This window comes from Bubalus bubalis, chromosome 21, assembly GCF_019923935.1.
Source record: "Bubalus bubalis isolate 160015118507 breed Murrah chromosome 21, NDDB_SH_1, whole genome shotgun sequence".
Taxonomy (NCBI): Eukaryota; Metazoa; Chordata; class Mammalia; order Artiodactyla; family Bovidae; genus Bubalus; species Bubalus bubalis.
Genome location: NC_059177.1, coordinates 42,999,429 through 43,017,309, shown reverse-complemented (window position 1 = coordinate 43,017,309; position 17,881 = coordinate 42,999,429). Strand labels below are relative to the sequence as shown.

Sequence of the window (17,881 nt, the reverse complement as noted above, 5' to 3'; positions counted from 1 at the left end):
TTTTTTTTTTTTTTTTTTTGCCTAGTGAGGTTTAATTGTCCTTGAAATGAAGAAATGGCCATAGTGGGGATTTAACCCATGGTGCTTGAAAAATTTATAAGATGGTGATTTTTGCACCCAAGAACTTTGGAGGTAGATGATCTAGGGTTGGGATTCCCAGTTCTGTGCTTTACAGGGCAAGTTCCTTGTCTCAGAAGAGCACAGTGCCCACCTAACAGCACCAAATGAGATGCCCCACATAGGGCAGGGGAACCTGTCTGCCCCTCCAAGCCCTTCCAAGGTAGAGATCTAGCCTGAGTCACTGGCGGGTGTGGTGCCCAACAATGCTAGGCACACAATAGGTGCTCAGATAGCATGTTCAAAGGCAGAGACATTATTTTGCCAACAAAGGTTCGTCTAGTCAAGGCTATGGTTTTTCCTGTGGTCATGTATGGATGTGAGAGTTGGACTGTGAAAAAGGCTGAGCGCCGAAGAATTGATGCTTTTGAACTGTGGTGCTGGAGAAGACTCTTGAGAGTCCCTTAGACTGCAGGGAGATCCAACCAGTCCATTCTGAAGGAGATCAGCCCTGGGATTTCTTTGGAAGGAATGATGCTAAAGCTGAAACTCCAGTACTTTGGCCACCTCATGCGAAGAGTTGACTCATTGGAAAAGACTGATGCTGGGAGGGATTGGGGGCAGTAGGAGAAGGGGACGACAGAGGATGAGAGGGCTGGATGGCATCACTGACTCGATGGACGTGATTCTGAGTGAACTCCGGGATTTGATGATGGACAGGGAGGCCTGGCGTGCTGCGATTCATGAGGTCGCAAAGAGTCGGACATGACTGAGCGACTGAACTGACTGAACTGAAAACGGCTCGGCGGTAAAGAATCAGCCTACAAGGCAGGAGACAGGGGAGATGTAGGTTCGATCCCTGGGTTGGGAAGATCCCCTGGAGAAGGAAATGGCAACCCACTCCAGTATTCTTGCTTGGGAAGTCCCATGAACAAAGAAGCCTGGTGCGCTACAGTCCATAGAGTCGCAAAGAGTTGGACAAAACTGAGCGACTTACGTACGCAAAATAAACAGTGCCGCAAAGGATTTTGTCGTCGTATTGTGGAAGTGTGTGTGGCCCTTTGGGTTCCAGACCTCCCCCAGGCCCCAGTCAAAGCTTTGGGGCCGAGGCGGGGGTGATTGGGTTCTGCCACCCCTTCCCCTTCCCCGGCACCTGGGGCTGCACAGGGAACACGGTAGGCGCTCTAGGATGTCTAAAGACAGGTTGGTGGGATCGGGTTGTGTCAAATACCAACTTTATCCTCCGGGCTTTACCCTACGACCTGGGAATGCCGAAGAGCTAGGAGTTCTCGCCCCTGAGCCTCCAAGACGGAACGCGGCAGCCTGGGAGCAGCTCGAGGGCGGAGCCAGCTTTTCTGTCGGGGGACGTAGGCCCGCGCACCGCGCCTTTAAGACGCCCAGCAGAGGCGGGCCTGGAGCTGAGAGCCAGTGTGCTCCCAGGCTCCGCGCAGCAGCCGGGTCCGAGCTGGGGGCCAGGACCAGGGACGGGCGTCTGGATAGCGCAGGGGTTCCAGACGGCTGAGGTCAGGTGAGGTGAGCGCCGGTCGGGGTGGGAGGCGAGGGGGTTGGTGGTGCGCATTTAGGAGGGAATATTCCCGGGCTCCCCCAGTGGCCCCATGACCTACCCTACACTTCCGAGTCCGGACTGCCTGACCTCTCTCCAGAGGGCACGATGCGAAGAAGGGTTGGGGACCTGTACCTCCCTTTTTCCTCCGTTTCCCCGCCCCAGCACCAGCCCCTGCGCTCTCCCTTCCAGCGCCTGGATAGGTTTGACATTCCTGAATCCCTGGTCCCTACTTCCCTGGGGCCGGGCTGCCTGCTGCCCTAAGCATCCAGACAAGATGAGGACTGGTCGGGGACCTGCACGCTTCTATTCGGCCTCCCCGCTGCTTGCACCAGCCCGTAGGCGCCCCTCCCCAAGGGCCTCAATGGTTTGGAGGCTCCTGCACCCGCGTTCCTTCCAGTTTCTGGGGAAGGGCTACAGCTCAGCTGCCCTGCCAGCTGCTGTCATCTGCCTCCATTCTGCCCCAGACATGTGCACCCCTCAAGACCTTTCCCAACCATAACTTACCTCCAGCAGCCTTTCAGCTCTTTCTCAACCCTGCCTCAGTTCCTTTGCATCCTCTCCTCCGCTCAACCTGCCAGTCAGGTTGCTGGTCCAACCACCCCGACTGCACCGCCCGGCAACCCCGGCATCCCCAGGACTTCCTGGCAGTTGGAAATGCGGATTGTGTAACGCTGGCTGCTCCTGCGGGTTGTGCACCCCTGAACCCGCAGGGGAGTAGAGGAGGCCAGGCTGAAGGAGGGAGGAAGAGGTTGTAGACTGAAAGGCTGTGCCAGCAGGCCACTGTATGAATCCTTTTCTGTGCCCGCGGGCTGAGTGGTAAAGAAAAGATCTCACCTCTCACCTGCTCAGAAATCCCTAATGGCAGACTCCACCTGGCTGGGGTTAAAAATAGCTTCTTATTAATAATAGGTGACATACAGTAAGCAAAAACAGGGTGTCAGGCCCTTTCCTAAGCACCTTTGAAAACCTTACCTGCCGAACTCCTGCCAATACCCCCATATGAGGTAGGTGCCTCCATTGTGCCCATTTCTCAGAGAAGAAATGAGAGGGATTCAGAGATGGGTCCCTCCCAGGACACACTGAGTCACCTCAAAGCCCCCATTCTGAACCACTGGGCTTACTTTATTGTAACTAATAAATTTTTATCAACATTTTTTAATATAGAAAGTTAAAAATTACAGAAGTTAATAACCTGTGTCCCTAGCATAAATTTGTTTTTCTAAAATTAGGTTTTTGGACCAGCAAGGGATCCTTGGTACCCTCTTTAAGAATATTGAGGCCCAGAGAGGAGAAAGGACTTGCATGAGGCCACACAGCCTGAAAGTGCCAGGACTGGGGTGCAAAACAGGTCCTGGGATGGTTAATTGGTACTTGCTAGGTTCTCTGATGGCTGCCTCAGCCCTTCAGTCTGGGATCTTGGAGACCCTGCCCACCTCCCCTTCTGCATCATGATGTCCTTCCTTTTCTGCTTCCTTTGCTCTAACCCAAGCTAGTGAACACACATTCTACCCTCTGCTGCCTTTCTTTAGGTTGTCACCTGCTCTGGGAATGCTCTTCATGGAATCTCTAATGTCTAAATTGTCAAAAGTTCAGAAATAAAACAAGTAAAACCAATAAATTACCAGAGTAGTAGTAATTAGTAAAAATTTATTGTGCACACTCCAAAAAGACAAAACCAGGAGCGTTTAAACCAAAACAGTGGAACGAGGCTCAAGGATAAACTGTTTTAAAGCAGCTTCAGTTCAGTTCAGTCGCTCAGTCGTGTCCGACTCTTTGCGACCCCATGAACTGCAGCACGCCAGGCCTCCCTGTCCATCACCAACTCCTGGAGTTTACCCAAACTCATGTCCATTGAGTCGGTGATGCCATCTAACCATCTTATCCCCTGTCGTCCCCTTTTCCTCCTGCCTTCAATCTTCCCCAACATCAGGGTCTTTTCAAATGAGTCAGCTCTTCGCATCAGGTGGTCAAAGTATTGGAGTTTCAGCTTCAACATCAGTCTTTCCAATGAACACCTAGGACTGATCTCCTTTAGGATGGGCTGGTTGAATCTCCTTGCCATCCAAGGGACCCTCAAGAGTTTTCTCCAGCACCACAGTTCAAAAGCATCAATTCTTTGGCGCTCAGCTTTCTTCATATATCCATACACGACTACCAGAAAAACCATAGCCTTGACTAGACAGACCTTTGTTGACAAAGTAATGTCTCTGCTTTTTAATATGGTGTCTAGATTGGTCATAGCTTTCCTTCCAAGGAGTAAGCATCTTTTAAATTTCATGGCTGCAATCACCATCTGCAGTAAAGCAGCTTATATAGTGAGAAAGAAGTGGTGGCTTATTCTTTACAGTAGATGGTTGTAATATTAGAATTTTCTTAAATAATAGGGAATTAGTCAGTAGTTACCTCATGTCAACCTTGGGAAACAGTTCAGGTTTTGCGTATGATTTCTAGGGACATGAGCGAGAACTGACATAAGGAGTCTTCTAAAATAAGTTAAATTAAGCTTTGTGTGGCTACACTAGTATCATCTGCTCAGGGAATCTTCAAGGCTGGTCTCCATTTGTTTTTGATTTAACAAAACATTACCTACCCCTTAGAGTCTTAACTTGCTGTCCCCTTGAAAACACTCCCCTGATTTCTCCCCTACTCCCACCTAAAATCTCTTTCTTTCTCCCTTGGGATGTGTAGCTGGGATCCTACCACCTTCTACTCCCATAATGGTGTTTGGAAAGTTCTGCAGCACACATCTGCCTTATCCTCTTGGGTGCAGTTGTTCTGTTAGGATTACTAGTGTTCCCCAAGACTCCTCTTCCCACCTGCCTGGTGAAGCCCCAGGACAGAGAGAGAGGCCCATGGGGGATGGGGTGGTTTCTGAAGTAAAGATAAGCTCAGAATTTCTGAAGCCTGCAGCCCCAAACTCCCTTCATTGAGCTGCAGCTGATCACAGGGAGAATGACTCAGTGAGGTACTGAATATTATAACTACATGTTTGTTCATAACGCTGAGGGGTCCCACCAGAAAAATCAGAGAGGCTCAGGTCCAAATCCCACTTCTACCACTGGGTAGCTTTGTGGCTGTGGACCAGTTACCTAACCTCTTTGAGCCTCAGCTTCTGGTAATAATACCTGCTTTAGAAGGCAGTGGTGAGATTTAGATAAAATAAAGCACAGGGCCCAGCACATGATAAGCACTCAGTAAATACCTATTAGTATGAAGAGTGACCACTACTTTGAATTATTGGAGAATTATTAACTCATTACTATATGGCTCATACTAATTTCGCTTAGCGATGGGTCAGGGGAGTTCAAGCCAAGAAGAGGTAAGCATTTTTTGTGCTTGGAAAGGCCTGCCTGTGAGAATGTCTTGAACTGCGACATATCATCCGTTGCCTTTACAATGCGATAAAATTGCCTATTTTTTAAGCTTTAAAAATATATGACCTTCTAGCTCTGTGAGAATCTGTGTTACCTAGAATGAATGCGTCAATGTGGTTTGTGCAGTTGTAAGTGATTATGAAACTTAATGATAGGAGGGAATAAAAAAAAAACCTTAGAGATGACCTTGGTTTGCAGTGTGCGTGGTTGGTTCAGGCCTATCTTGGGAGTAAGAGGTTCGATTCAAAGGTTAAACTGGGTTTGGAGGAAAAGAAAGCAAACGAATGCTTTATCCTAGTAGGCTAGTAAACTGCTGAGACTGTGGAAATCCACTTTCATGTGCCATATACTTTTCCAACTCCTGGTTATTCTGACGACTAGATCAGTCATTACAGCAGTGAGTGTTCAGAAGAGGCCAGGAATGTCACCTTCAAAGCTAGTGTTTGGAATTTGATGGGAAGCTAGTTCTGCAAATTAAAAAAAATTTTTATTTAAAAATTTCTCCTAAGATTCTTTACTGGAATATGTTAGGATCCCATTTGATAATTTAAGGACTGTCGAGTTTAGATGTTATAAGACATAAAGTCAGCACAATATTGTAGAGCCATTATCCCCCCCCCCAAAAAAAAAAGTTTTGTAAGTTTCACAGTTGTATGAAATTTAGCAGCTGTACAGCTTTTCTTTATTTCTATGACCCTGCAGGGATGTAAGCACTTTTCATACTGTCCTTTACAGTCAGACAGTAAAGCGTCTGCCTGCCGTACGGGAGACCTGGGTTCGATCCCTGGGTTGGGAAGATACCCTGGAGAAGGAAATGGCAACCCACTCCAGTACTCTTACCTGGAAAATTCCATGGACTGAGGAGCCTGGTAGGCTACAGTCCATGGGGTCCAAAGAGTCGGACACGACTGAGCGAGTTCACTTTCTTTCTAGCCACATATGGCTATTAAAGTTAAATTAATTCAAATTAAATAAAACGTACAATTCTGTTCTTCAGTCACACTAGCCGCATTTCAAGTGCTCATGTGCCATGTGGCCAGCAGCTACCATATTAGGCAGAGCAAACAGAACATTTCTTTGTTCACAGAAAGTCCTATGGAAGGGACTTCCCTGGTGGTCCAGTGATTAAGACTGCGCTTCCTACGTAGGGGGCCCTAGTTCGATCCCTGATCGGGAAATTAAGATCCCACATGCCTCATGGTGTAGCCAAAAAAAAAAAAAATAGTCCTATAGGAGAGCACTCTTTAGATCTATAAGGCTATGGGAAAGGAGTTAAATTCCCTTCTTTCTTGCAAGTCATCTGCAGGCCAAGTAATTGAGTATGCAGAGAATGTTTTATTGTTAAGAATGAAGGTGTTAACAAATTCCCTTAGCCTCATTTTGGCTGAATGGCTTGCTGGCTTTTAACAAAGCCAGATTCAAAGGATGGGGGAGAAGGGAGAATCAAACGAAATGTCTCTGAGCAGTGCTTCTGGCTGCCTTTTAGAACCTTCTCTGACCTCTGCCCCAGTCAGGCTGAATCTGAATCTCTGAAGGTGGGGCCTAGGAATTCCAGGAATCTGTTTTTGTTTCTTTTCGTAAAGCTCCCTGGGGGTATTGTGCAGCCAGGGTTGAAAGCCTGGCAAGGTATGTATATGGAATCTGGAAAGATGGTATGGATGATCCTATTTGCAGGGCAGCAGAGAAGACACTGACAGAAAGAATAGACTTGTGGTCAGGGAGAGGGTTAGATGACTTGAGAGAATAGTATTGAAACATACAGGGCTTCCATAATGGCTCAGACAGTCAAGAATCCACCTGCAATGCAAGAGACCTGGGTTTGATCCCTGGGTCAGGAAGATCACTGGGTCAGGAAGATCTCCTGGAGAAGGGAATGGCTACCCACTCCAGTGTTCTGGCCTGGAGAATTCCATGGACAGAGGAGCATATACATTCAGTTCAGTTCAGTTCAGTCACTCGGTTGTGTTCGACTCTTTGCGACCCCATGGCAGCACACCAGGCCTCCCTGTCCATCACCAACTCCCGGAGTTCACTCAAACTCACGTCCATCGAGTCGGTGATGCCATCCAGCCATCTCATCCTCTGTCGTCCCCTTCTCCTCCTGCCCCCAATCCCTCCCAGCATCAGAGTCTTTTCCAATGAGTCAACTCTTCTCATGAGGTGGCCAAAGTACTGGAGTTTCAGCTTTAGCAACATTACCATATGTACAATAGATAACCAGTGGGGATTTGCTGTATGATTCAGGGAATGCCTGTCCTCTGTGACAGCCTGGAGGGGTGGGATGGAGAGGGAAGTGGGAGGAAGGTTTACGAGGGAGGGGACATATGTATATCTGTGGCTGGTTCATGTTGATGTATGGAAGAAACCAACTCAATATTATAAAGTAATTATCCTCAAGTTAAAAATAAAATGCAGAAAAAAAAGAACAGCTTCAAGACTGTGCCCTTAAAAAAAAAAAAAAAAAACTCCTGAGCACTGAAAGAAAATGTTTCAAAGTAGATTTGGTGAATGACTAAAAATGTTCCTCACTGATTAACTGGGGTAATAAAGATTGGAGTTGAGTGGGTTCACTTCCTGTAGAAATGGGTCTCCACTGAGGGCAGCTTTACGCCTAGGGAGTATTTGGCACCATCTGGAGACATTTTTGCTTATCAAAACTTGGGGGCCTCTCTCCACTGGTTAGAGGCAGGGGATACTGCTAATTACTCTCACAATGCTTAGGAAGTGGATAGGAAAGCCCCTCACAACAAAGAATTAATCTGGCCCCAAATGTCATTTGTGCTATGATTGAGAAACCCTAATTGAGATATAGGGTCCCCTAGGGGCTTCCCAGATGTCGCTAGTGGTGAAGAATTTGCCTGCCAATGCGGGCACGTGCAAGAGATGCGGGTTGGAAGATCCCCTGGAGCTTTAAAATAGCTCCTCATTCCAGTATTCTTGCCTGGAAAATCTCATGGGCAGAGGAGCCTGGTGGGCTACAGTCCATGGGGTCACAAAGAGTTTATACGACTGAGCACACACCATCTAGAAGTAAGTTTTGCAAACCAAAGTCTTCCTTAACCATGAAGATAGTCCCCGCTTCAAGAAAGATCACGATATTCTCCTACACTAGACCTTCGGAAACCCTCTTGATCATATGTTCAGTCCCAGCAGCCATGTAGCATGTTGTTGCCCGTCGTCGGATGCGTTTCCAGCTGTTCCAAGGAAACTGCTGATTCAGGAAAACAGAACTGCCTGCAGAAGGTGTGAGCAGAGGTGCTTACAGGGCTGCACGTTGAGATCCTCTTCTTGTAAAATGTTCACCCAGAGTGACAGCAGCCTTGCTCAGGTGGTTTTCCAGAAGCTGTGGCTCTTGGCTGCTGGTGTTGGGTATCTGCCTTGTGATGCACCCGAAGAGGATTCAAGCCTGATATGTGATGAAGTTTGGGAACTGAGCTGTGGGCTAGACTCTGGGAATATAAAGATAGCGACAGAGAGCTGCTTACTGATGAAGCGTCTGAGCAGACCTGGCACAGCAGCAGTGCAGGGTGATGGAGGCGTATTCCTGAACACAAGTTCGTGTGGACGATACGCAGTGCGGACAGACACCCCGAAATGGCGGAGTCTGGAGCAGAGTACATGTATTGCGGGGCCAAGCAAAGGGTACAGGTTACTCCCCCAGTGGGTTGAGGGGAGACGTTTTTAAAAGGCAAATTAGGGCTGAGGGCTGCAGGGTTTGTGGCTTTCTTCTGCTTGGTTGGTGGTGAGGTCAAAGCTGTGCTCCAGGAATCTTACACTCAGCCTGAAGTTACCATCCTCAATCTGGGTGGGAGCCTTAGTTCCTACAGAAGAGATCGAAGATAGTGTTCTGTGTGTTCCTTGAGGAGGAACCAGGACCCTGCCCCAAGGCTGAACTTTTCTTTCTCAACTACTCCTCTGTTTCTACAGCCCCTCTCTTCCCTGATTAGCAACTGTTTGAATCTGCCGTGTGGAACTCAGGGAAAGTCAAGGTGGCTGAATGAAACCTATTTCCTACAGATAAGGAGGGAGCACAGAAAGGCTTTTGTGCCCAGGAGGGCCCCATAGGGTCCTGCTTGGTTTCAGTGGCACGGCTGTGTAGCTCTTCCCAGGAGAGCAGGCCAGTGCTTCCCAGCTGTGCAGCGAGTGCTCATCACCGTCCAGTCCCTGCTTTGAGCAGTCTCCATGCATCATTTGATTTTCTCCCCACACTGAGGCTCCAAGAGGTTCTGTGACTTGCCGAGGTCCCAAAGCTGGTAGTGACAGAGCAGAGATGTGAACGTAGGTTATGGAACTGCACAGCTGACCCTCAGAGAACCATTTACAGGTGGGGTGGTCCCAAGTGGCCCAGTGGTAAAGAATCCACCTGCCAAGTAGGAAATGCGAGTTCGATCCCTGGGTTGGGAAGATGCCCTGCAGGAGGAAATGGCAGCTCATGCCAGTATTCTTGCCTGAGAAATCCATGGACTGAGGAGCCCGGTGAGCTGCCGTCCATGGGGTCACAAAAGAGTCAGACACGACTGAGCAACTGAACAACAACACAATGTTTTCCTAGCCGAGACTTGAAGGATGTAACCTCAAGTCCCCCAAGCAGGGCTGTGCTGGGGGTAGGGGAGCCACTGTGCGGAAGCCCTGGGGGTGTGAAGGAGTATGCCATGTCAGGATTGTAGATCTTTCAGGAAAATAGGGGGCAGAATACAAGAGGATGACATGTGAAGGGTGGGCAGGCTCCAACTTGTCCATGGCCTTCCATGTCACGCTGTGGGCCACTGTGAGCCGCCAGTGGAGTGGGGCAGAAGAAGAGAAGAGCTGTGTGCCATTGGGCAGCTTACTTAAGCTCTCTGGGTCTCAGCTGCCCCTCTGGAGTCTCTAAAGCTACTCTGGTGAGGAATGCTCATTTTGTTAGTGACCATAATGAACAGAGTGAAGGAATGGCCCGCAGTGGCGCTGGTGGGGCAGCACTGTGATTCATGGCTTGCCTGTTTGTCATTTGGTGTTATACTAAGTGCCCACCGAGGGAAGGCGTGGTGATGCTAAAGTGCCATGGCACCTACAGAGATGTAGTCAGACTTGTCTTCACGGAGCTTGCAGCCTAGTGCAGGGTGCTGCCAGTGTTTTCATATTACAGCAGAAGACACAGATCACAAATACTTGTTGGCATGCAGAAGGAAGTCAAGGTTACTGACGGCTGGGGGACTGCGGGAAGGTTCACTGAAGGAGATAACGCCTAGTTCTGCCAGAATGATTTGTTAGAAGATGGGGGTAGATAGAGTGTATAGTTCAGATCAACAGAAAATGGGGAAGTGGAGAAAAATACAAAGCTAGTTCAGGTGCCCCCACCAGAAGGTCAGATTATCAGCCTATCTGGTAACGAATTCCCCGGAGTTTCCAGGTTTTAGGGGGAATGTGGCAGTTATAACAGGAATATATCCACTGATGGACTTGCCACTTAAGCACTTGGGTCCCACCCCATCATGCCTCCTCTCTTTTTAACCCTGGTGTCCAGCCAGGCTCCTGGAGCATCCATGTCTTGGTTATCTGTCCCTCCCAAGACATAAGGACATTTTACAAATATGAGACCTACCTTAGAAAGTGAAATTATAAGTCTTGACAGAGACAGAATTTCATGAAATCACAGCAAGGGATGTTGGGGGGCTGGTTGACTGACGTGTGGAGATTGTAATGGGTGGGAGTCTGGCAATGTGAGACCTGTTACCTGATGAAGAGAAGGGAGGGACTTGAAGCTCAAAGGATTGGGAGGCCTTTAGGAAAGCTGTAAGTAAAATATTTTTGCAAAAATGTCCCCTGAATGATAGCATTGTGACAACCAGATGTTAAGTGGAAGGATTTAGCATACTCTTAAGGCAATCCACATGAGATTCATTCTTTGTTCTAAGAATTAGCATAGGCGGCAGTTATTTTGTTCATATTTGCTTTTGATCTTAGAACTGACAGCTTTTGATTTTTACTTATTTGGATAGAGTTCCAAACAAAAGTGTGTTTTATTCTTAATTATGAAGTTTTTTTTCTGATGCTGATTTTCCCGAGTTACAGAGATCTCTGGGGAAGAGCTTCTGGTTAAAGAAGGTAGGGACCAGCTCACAAGGGGCTCTGAATGCTGGACCTCGTGCTGGAAGCCAGAAATCTTACCTTGATCAAAGTACTGGCTGTTTATAAGAGAGCTCCTTTTGGTTTCACACTAGCTAGAAAATACTGTAGACCAACTTCCCTTCTTTAGAAACGTCAGAACCCTCTGTAATCTCCTTGCTTTTCCTCTTTTTAAACAATAGTCTTTTCAGCTTGCTTTTTGATTGGAGGACAGTTGTTTTACAGTGTTGTGTTGGTTTCTGACATACAACAACTCAAATCAGTCATAACTTTAGAGCACAGCTTCCAGAGATGGGAGAGTGTTTTGGGGCTCTGAGGTTCTATTTCAGGCCTCTGCCACTGCATGCCCATACAGAGGGCTATTTTAATTTCTTTTAGTCATGTGAAAGATAGTCACTTCTGTGATGCTCTAGCACTTTACCTTTGAGAACTGACCTCAGCCAATGACAGTGCATACACTGGCACTCATTCGTAGAGAAGTGTTCGAATGAAAGCTTGTTCCAGGCTCCCCAAGAGTCTGAAGACTTGGGTCCTTAGAGGTAAAGGATCAAGTGGCCTTTGGCTTCTCTTTTACCCAGTGGGAGACTGGCTTGTATCCCTGTAGGGTTGCCTGGCTTAAAGCATGGTTTCAGGCAGGTGGTTATTTCAGACTGTCGCCACAGCTGCATCTTGACCCCAGAGGCTGATGCTTTGAAGGTGCTGGGCTAGCTCAGGGCACATGGCGCATGTTTCATTGCCGTCTCTTTGCCAGTACGATTTTTTAGAAGATATACCGCAGGGTATATAAGCTACCTGCCTTCCAGCTGAGCCCCTGATTGATCTGCCAGCCTCTCCTCTGGCTGTGCCCCTTCTCCCGAGGATTGAGTAGCAGGATTTTCCAGTTCTCTGATCCTCTGTCCACAGGCCCTGCCCGGCTCGGTCAAGTTTCCTTGGCCACAGTGCTGCCCTAGGTGGTAGAAGCAGGGGAGGGGGCCATGGGCTTGGATGGTTCTTAAAGCAAAAGCCCCCATGGGGAATCAGGTGCTAGTGATTTGGTATAAAGCAAGACAGAGTGAATCCTCTTATCAGTACCTTTCCCAGAACTATAAAGGAGATAGAATTTCTGTGACTGTTGAACATGTGAAATGTGACTAGTGCAGCTGAAGAACTGATTTTTACATTTTACTCACTTTTGATCAGTTTAAATTTAAACAGCTACCACGTGGCTAATTGCTACTGTATAGGATAGACCATTGCATTTGAGGAGTTTATATTTTTTATTTTATTTTTTAAAAGTTAATTATTCTTGGCTGTGCCGGGTCTTTGTTGCTGTGCGGGCTTTTCTCTAGTTGGAGTGAGCACTACTTTTTAGTTGGGGTGTGCAGGCTTATTGTGGTGGCTTCTCTTGTTGCACACAAGCTCTAGGGGAGCAGGCTTCAGTAGTTGCTGCACATGGAATTAGTAGCTGTGGCTCCCGGGTTCTGGAGCACACTCAGTAGTTTTGGTGCATGGGCTTAGTTGATCCATGGCCTGCAGGGATCTTCCCAGACCAGGGATCAAACCTGAGATTCCTGCAGGGATGTCCTGCATTGGCAGGGGGATTCTTTACCACAGAGCCACCACAGAAGCCCTATGTTGTATTTTTTAATTAAAGAGGGAAAACCTTTTACACACACATGGTAGCAACTCAAGAGGTATGGTTCATGTCAGTGAACAGCCTCACTCATCTCTGCCCCTAGCCTCTCAGCTCCCTTCCCAGCCCGACTCTATGGTTCTCAGCTGCTTCTGCATCCATTCAGAAACATTTTACACATACGTAAGCAATAACATGCATATTTTTCTCTCTTTCTCACAATGCAAGAGATGTTATCCTACCCATTCTCTTCTGTTCTTGCTTTTTAAAGTTAGCAATGTACCTTAGGGGTCATTACCCACAGAGACAAATAGAACAGACAGCTTCCCTGGTGCCTCAGGCAGTAAAGCGCCTGCCTGCAATGCAGGAGACCTGGGTTCAATCCCTGGGTTGGGAAGATCCCCTGGAAAAGGAAATGGCAACCCATTCCAGTATTCTTACCTGGAAAATCCCAAGGATGGAGGAGCCCAGTAGGCTATAGTCCATGGGGTCGCAAAGAGTTGGACACGACTGAGCGACTTCACTTTCACTTTTCACTTCCATGCATTGGAGAAGGAAATGGCAACCCACTCCAGTGTTCTTGCCTGGAGAATCCCAGGGACAGGGGAGCCTGGTGGGCTGCCATCTATGGGGTTGCACAGAGTCGGACACGACTGAAGCGACTTAGCAGCAGCATATATAATTATTTTTTGGAAGTGCTCAGCCTATTTATTTCACTTTATGCCCAACCTATAATACGTAATGGCTTATATTAATTTTATTTGCATTTAATGGCTGTACACTATAACTTGTTTATAAAGTTGTACCATCGCTTACTTAACATGTCCCTTATGAGTGGGCATGCAAGTTCCAGGTTTTTTTTGACATGATAAGTAATACTATAACAAATAACCCTGCACAAACTTATTCTCACATATGTTCAGGTATGAGCATAAATAAATTCCTGGAAATTAGAGACAATTTGATCAAAGGTGTGTGTATTTTACATTGCTGCAGGTTTTGCCAAAATGCCATCTGTAGATTTTGTTAATGGGAATGTAAAATTATGTTGCTGAGGGCAACCCCACAGCCCCAGCTACACTGTCTGTTGTTACACTTTTTGTTGTTCGCCAGTATGGTGAACAGAGATCACCATCACCTTGGAGGTTTAATTTGTGTTTCTCTTGTAAATGAAGTTAAGATTGAGCATCTTTTTAGCTAAGACTCATTTGTATTTCCTTCCTGTTCAATTATCTGTTCAAATCTTTTGCCCATTTTTTTATTGGATTTTGTTGTTTTTATTGATTTGTAGGAACCCTTTGTTAGTCTGTTGCCTGATATATATCAACAGATTTTAATCTTGTTCATGCTATCCCTTTCCGTGTGTCATTTAAAAAGATTTTTATGCAGTCAGCTTATTAATCGTTATGTTATGGCCTCTAGGTTTTATATCTTACTGAGGAAGATTTTTTCCAGAGTTCTCATGTTTTCTTCTAGAACTTTCGTACTTTTCCCCCCCTTATGTTTAACTCTTTGATCCCTCTGGAATAATTCAGGGGTTTTGTGGATTTAACCCATCTGCCCATCTCCTCATTTTTCTGCTGTGGTGTCTTGGCCAGCATCTCTGTACTGTCCAGCCCTGCTTAGGAGCTTTGTAGTCCCCTCTTGTTAGCCACTCTAGTAGAAATATTGTATTCATTTGCCCATTGGTTTGCCAGCTTCCTCTCTTTTCTTTCTGAGTAGAGCTTTTAGGTAACCCTAACCCCAGATAGTTTTCCGACAAAGGTCTGTCTAGTCAAAGCTATGGTTTTTCCAGTAGTCATGTATGGATATGAGAGTTGGACTGTTAAAGACAGCTGAGCGCCGAAGAAATGATGCTTTTTAACTGTGGTGTTGGAGAAGACTCTTGAGAGTCCCTTGGACTGCAAGGAGATCCAACCAGTCCATCCTAAAGGAAATCAGTCCTGAATATTCACTGGAAGGACTGATGCTGAAGCTGACACTTCAATAGTCTGGCCACCTGATGTGAAGAACTGACTCATTTGAAAAGAGCCTGATGCTGGGAAAGATTGAAGGCAGGAGAAGGGGACGACAGAGGATGAGATAGTTGAATGGCATCACCGACTCGATGGACATGAGTTTGAGCAAGCTCCGGGAGTTGGTGATGAACAGGGAAGCCTAGTGTGCTGCAGTCCATGGGGTTGCAAAGAGCTGGACATGACTGAGCAACTGAACTGAACTGAACCCCCAGACAGAGAAGGGAGTTTTAACCTTTATTTGAAGGTCTTAGTTAAGTTTGAAGCCTCCGGAAGCCCCTCTCACCCAAGCATGCCTGTTTCCCTTATTGCCTCTCTCATTTGTGCAGCATAGTAATCACCAGCTCAGTCCTATACTTCGTTTGCATCACAGAATACTTCTTCAGCTTGCATGCCTTCCTAGTCAGGCTTTTTATCTCACATGCCCTACGTGCCCTTTGTGCACGTTGCTTAACTGGGGAAAGTGACCCAAACCAGAGGCAACTTTAAAACTATAGGATGTTTGCACTTTGCCTTTGCAAAGGAGGAAAGGCTCCGCCTCAAGCGAGGCTGGCATTATTGCCGACTGTTAGCACTTAATTCGTATTCTCTGATATGATTTAATGCTTTGTCATTTTCTTGTGATTCCAGAGTCTCCTTTTCAGCTTCTGCCAGAGCCAGTAGCAGTTGGGAAAGAAGGCTGTGCTCTTTGAAGAGTGAGTATGGATTTTTCACATCATAGATTGCAAAAAAAAAAGGAAAGAAACAGCCCTTAATGTGATGGGAGCTACTCTGTAAGCTCCCTGGCAACCTTCTGTAGGCCAGCCTGTTAGCAGGTCGGGTGTTCGCTGGTTGAGTAGGTCTGGTGGGAGTGGACTGGAACCAAAAATTTTTTGTTTCTCTTTTTCTGGCTGAGCTGGGTCTTCATTGCTGTGCACAGGCTTAGTTGCCTCACAGCATGTGAAATCCTCCCAGACCAGGGATTGAATCTGTGTCCTCTGCATTGGCAGGCAGATTCTTATCCACTGTACCCACAAGGAAGTTCCACCCTGAATATTTTTAAAGCTCAAGATATGTATCCAAACCCCACCCCCAACTCCTTTCTCAGATACTGTGCAGGGAGCAGGGCTCTGAGTCTGAAGGAAGTCAGAAGACCTGGGCCTCTGGGCAGTGGGATGCTTTCCTGGGGAGTATAACACTTGAATCAGTCCTGAAGGCAGACAGGAGTTCATCAGGTGGGCGGGACAGGAGAGTGCTTGCCCCACACGAAGTGGGCAGCATGAGAAAGACGAGGCCTGAGGCTCTGTGGGTGCAAACAGAGGTGTGAGGCCAGGAAGTTGAGTTGGGATCATAAAGGTGATCAGCGTTTACACTAGACAAGAGGCCCCAGTCCCTGGTGTGGACTATGAAGATTCTTCTGGCAGCTGGTAACAACTGAATGGGATATGACAGAGCAGCCTTCACAGAAACGGGAGCAAGGAGAGATGACCCAGGCCTGGTCGGGTAGTTGAGGGACCTGGGATCTGACTCATGAACTCTCATATCTGGTGGGAATGTTTCCTCCCTTGAGACATTCCTAGTAAATGTTAAGCCAAAGGAATTGGTTGTAAGGGGCTTTTGGGGCTGTAACCCCCGTAAAACTGTGCTGTGCAACACACTAGCTGTTATTCATACATGACTCTCAAGGATTTAAGGACGTGATGGACGTGACTGAAGGACTGAATTTTGAATTTTATTTACTTAATTTAAATGTAAATAGCCACATATAAACTGCATTTTATCTAGACTCAGATGAGTTGGCTTCAGTGCTGACACCTCCTGGCCATCAAGTGACAGGAGTGATGAGCAAGGAGGAAGAGTGAAAGATACATCAGTCTGGGAGGCCAGACTGGTGGGGACACTGTTGGCAGAAATCAGCAAGTCAGGAGAAGGAGAGGAGATGCCCCTGAGACATTGTAGGACTTCTCCATCGTGGAGATAGTCAAGCAGGCTTTTGGAAAAGTCTGGAAGGAGGTCCTGGCCAGAAGTGTTGACTTTTGCATTTCCTGGTGGTAGTAGAGGGTGTAGAAATGTGAGTTCTTCAAGGAAGACAATGAAGAGTGTATCGTGGGACTATTCAGCACGGAGAGTAAGGAGAGCATCATGGGAATATCCAGGGGAGAGAGGGAGCAGAGAATTTTAGGAACCAGGCCAGGCGTGCTCATAGCCATGGCTTGTTTATACATCAGGGCTGTCAGGGCTGCAGAGTACAGAGGAAGAGTGGGCTTAGCCAGAGTGAAGGGGAGACGAGGCCAGGAGGAGAAAGGTGAGCATCTCATGGCAATAATCCTAGGGTCATGCCACGCTTTCCGTGATGGACCAGACAAGCTTAACTGCTTCCTTGGAATGTTCGGTGTGGTTTTCCTCCATAATGGAAGAGATAGATGTGACAAGGAGTGTGAACTGTTTGTGTCTCTAATTATTTTCTCTCTTCAATCCTGGGACTTCCACACAAGAGAGTCTTAGTGCCTTTGTGTTTTTTTTTTTTAGCTATTGATCATTACTGATAGTTTTGAGAAACTGGTTTATCTTTACAAGAGTCTAGTTTCAGAAATTAGTGTTGGGTAGATGCAATAATGTTTAACAGCTGGGATTTTATACTCAGATTTCAAGAGTATATTCTTTGGAAAGAATTTTCATATTGCAGAATTAAAAAAAATTATAAGCAGCACTGGTTAGTTTTTAAAAGACACCAGCAAGAATAAGGTGATAACTTGTTAACTTGTAAAGTTAGCATGTTACTTGCTCTCAAAATACTTCTGGAGAAGTACAAAGAATGTTGAAGGGGACAGTGAAGTCTGTGCCTTTTGTGTAACTCATGCTCAATAAATATCTGCTTAGTAAGTGCTGAGAGAAGGCAGAGAACCAGACACACCTACAGGACTGGATTGAAATGCAGCCCATGCCGCATACCAGTCAAGTGACCTTGGGGGCACTCGTTAACTTCTTTAGTCTTTATTCCTCCATCTTTAAGGTGGAAGAAGTGCTTCCTACTCCCAGCATTGTGGGGGATAAAATGAGAGGCTGTATATAAACCATCTACGCAGAACCTGGCATGCAAAAGTCACTCAGTACATGGAGGCTGTTGCTCTTCAGTCTTTGGCTACGGTGGTAGTGGCCATGGTCATTATTT

At 46.8% G+C, this 17,881-nt stretch overlaps 1 protein-coding gene across 4 annotated transcripts in view; it reads left to right on the top strand.

Annotated features, from left to right (window-relative positions):
- Positions 1-1,434: 1,434 nt before the first annotated feature.
- ABHD6 (abhydrolase domain containing 6, acylglycerol lipase) overlaps positions 1,435-17,881 on the top strand; it is a 48,390-nt gene continuing 31,943 nt past the window's right edge. For 2 of the 4 annotated variants that reach the window (XM_006041380.4, XM_044933973.2), the window contains exons 1-2: positions 1,435-1,585; positions 15,361-15,425. The gene's annotated coding sequence lies outside the window, so the exon portion shown is untranslated. Of the gene's footprint in view, positions 1,591-15,360; positions 15,426-17,881 lie in introns of all 4 variants that reach the window. The other 2 variants (XM_025272723.3, XM_025272724.3) reach the window with 2 other exon arrangements.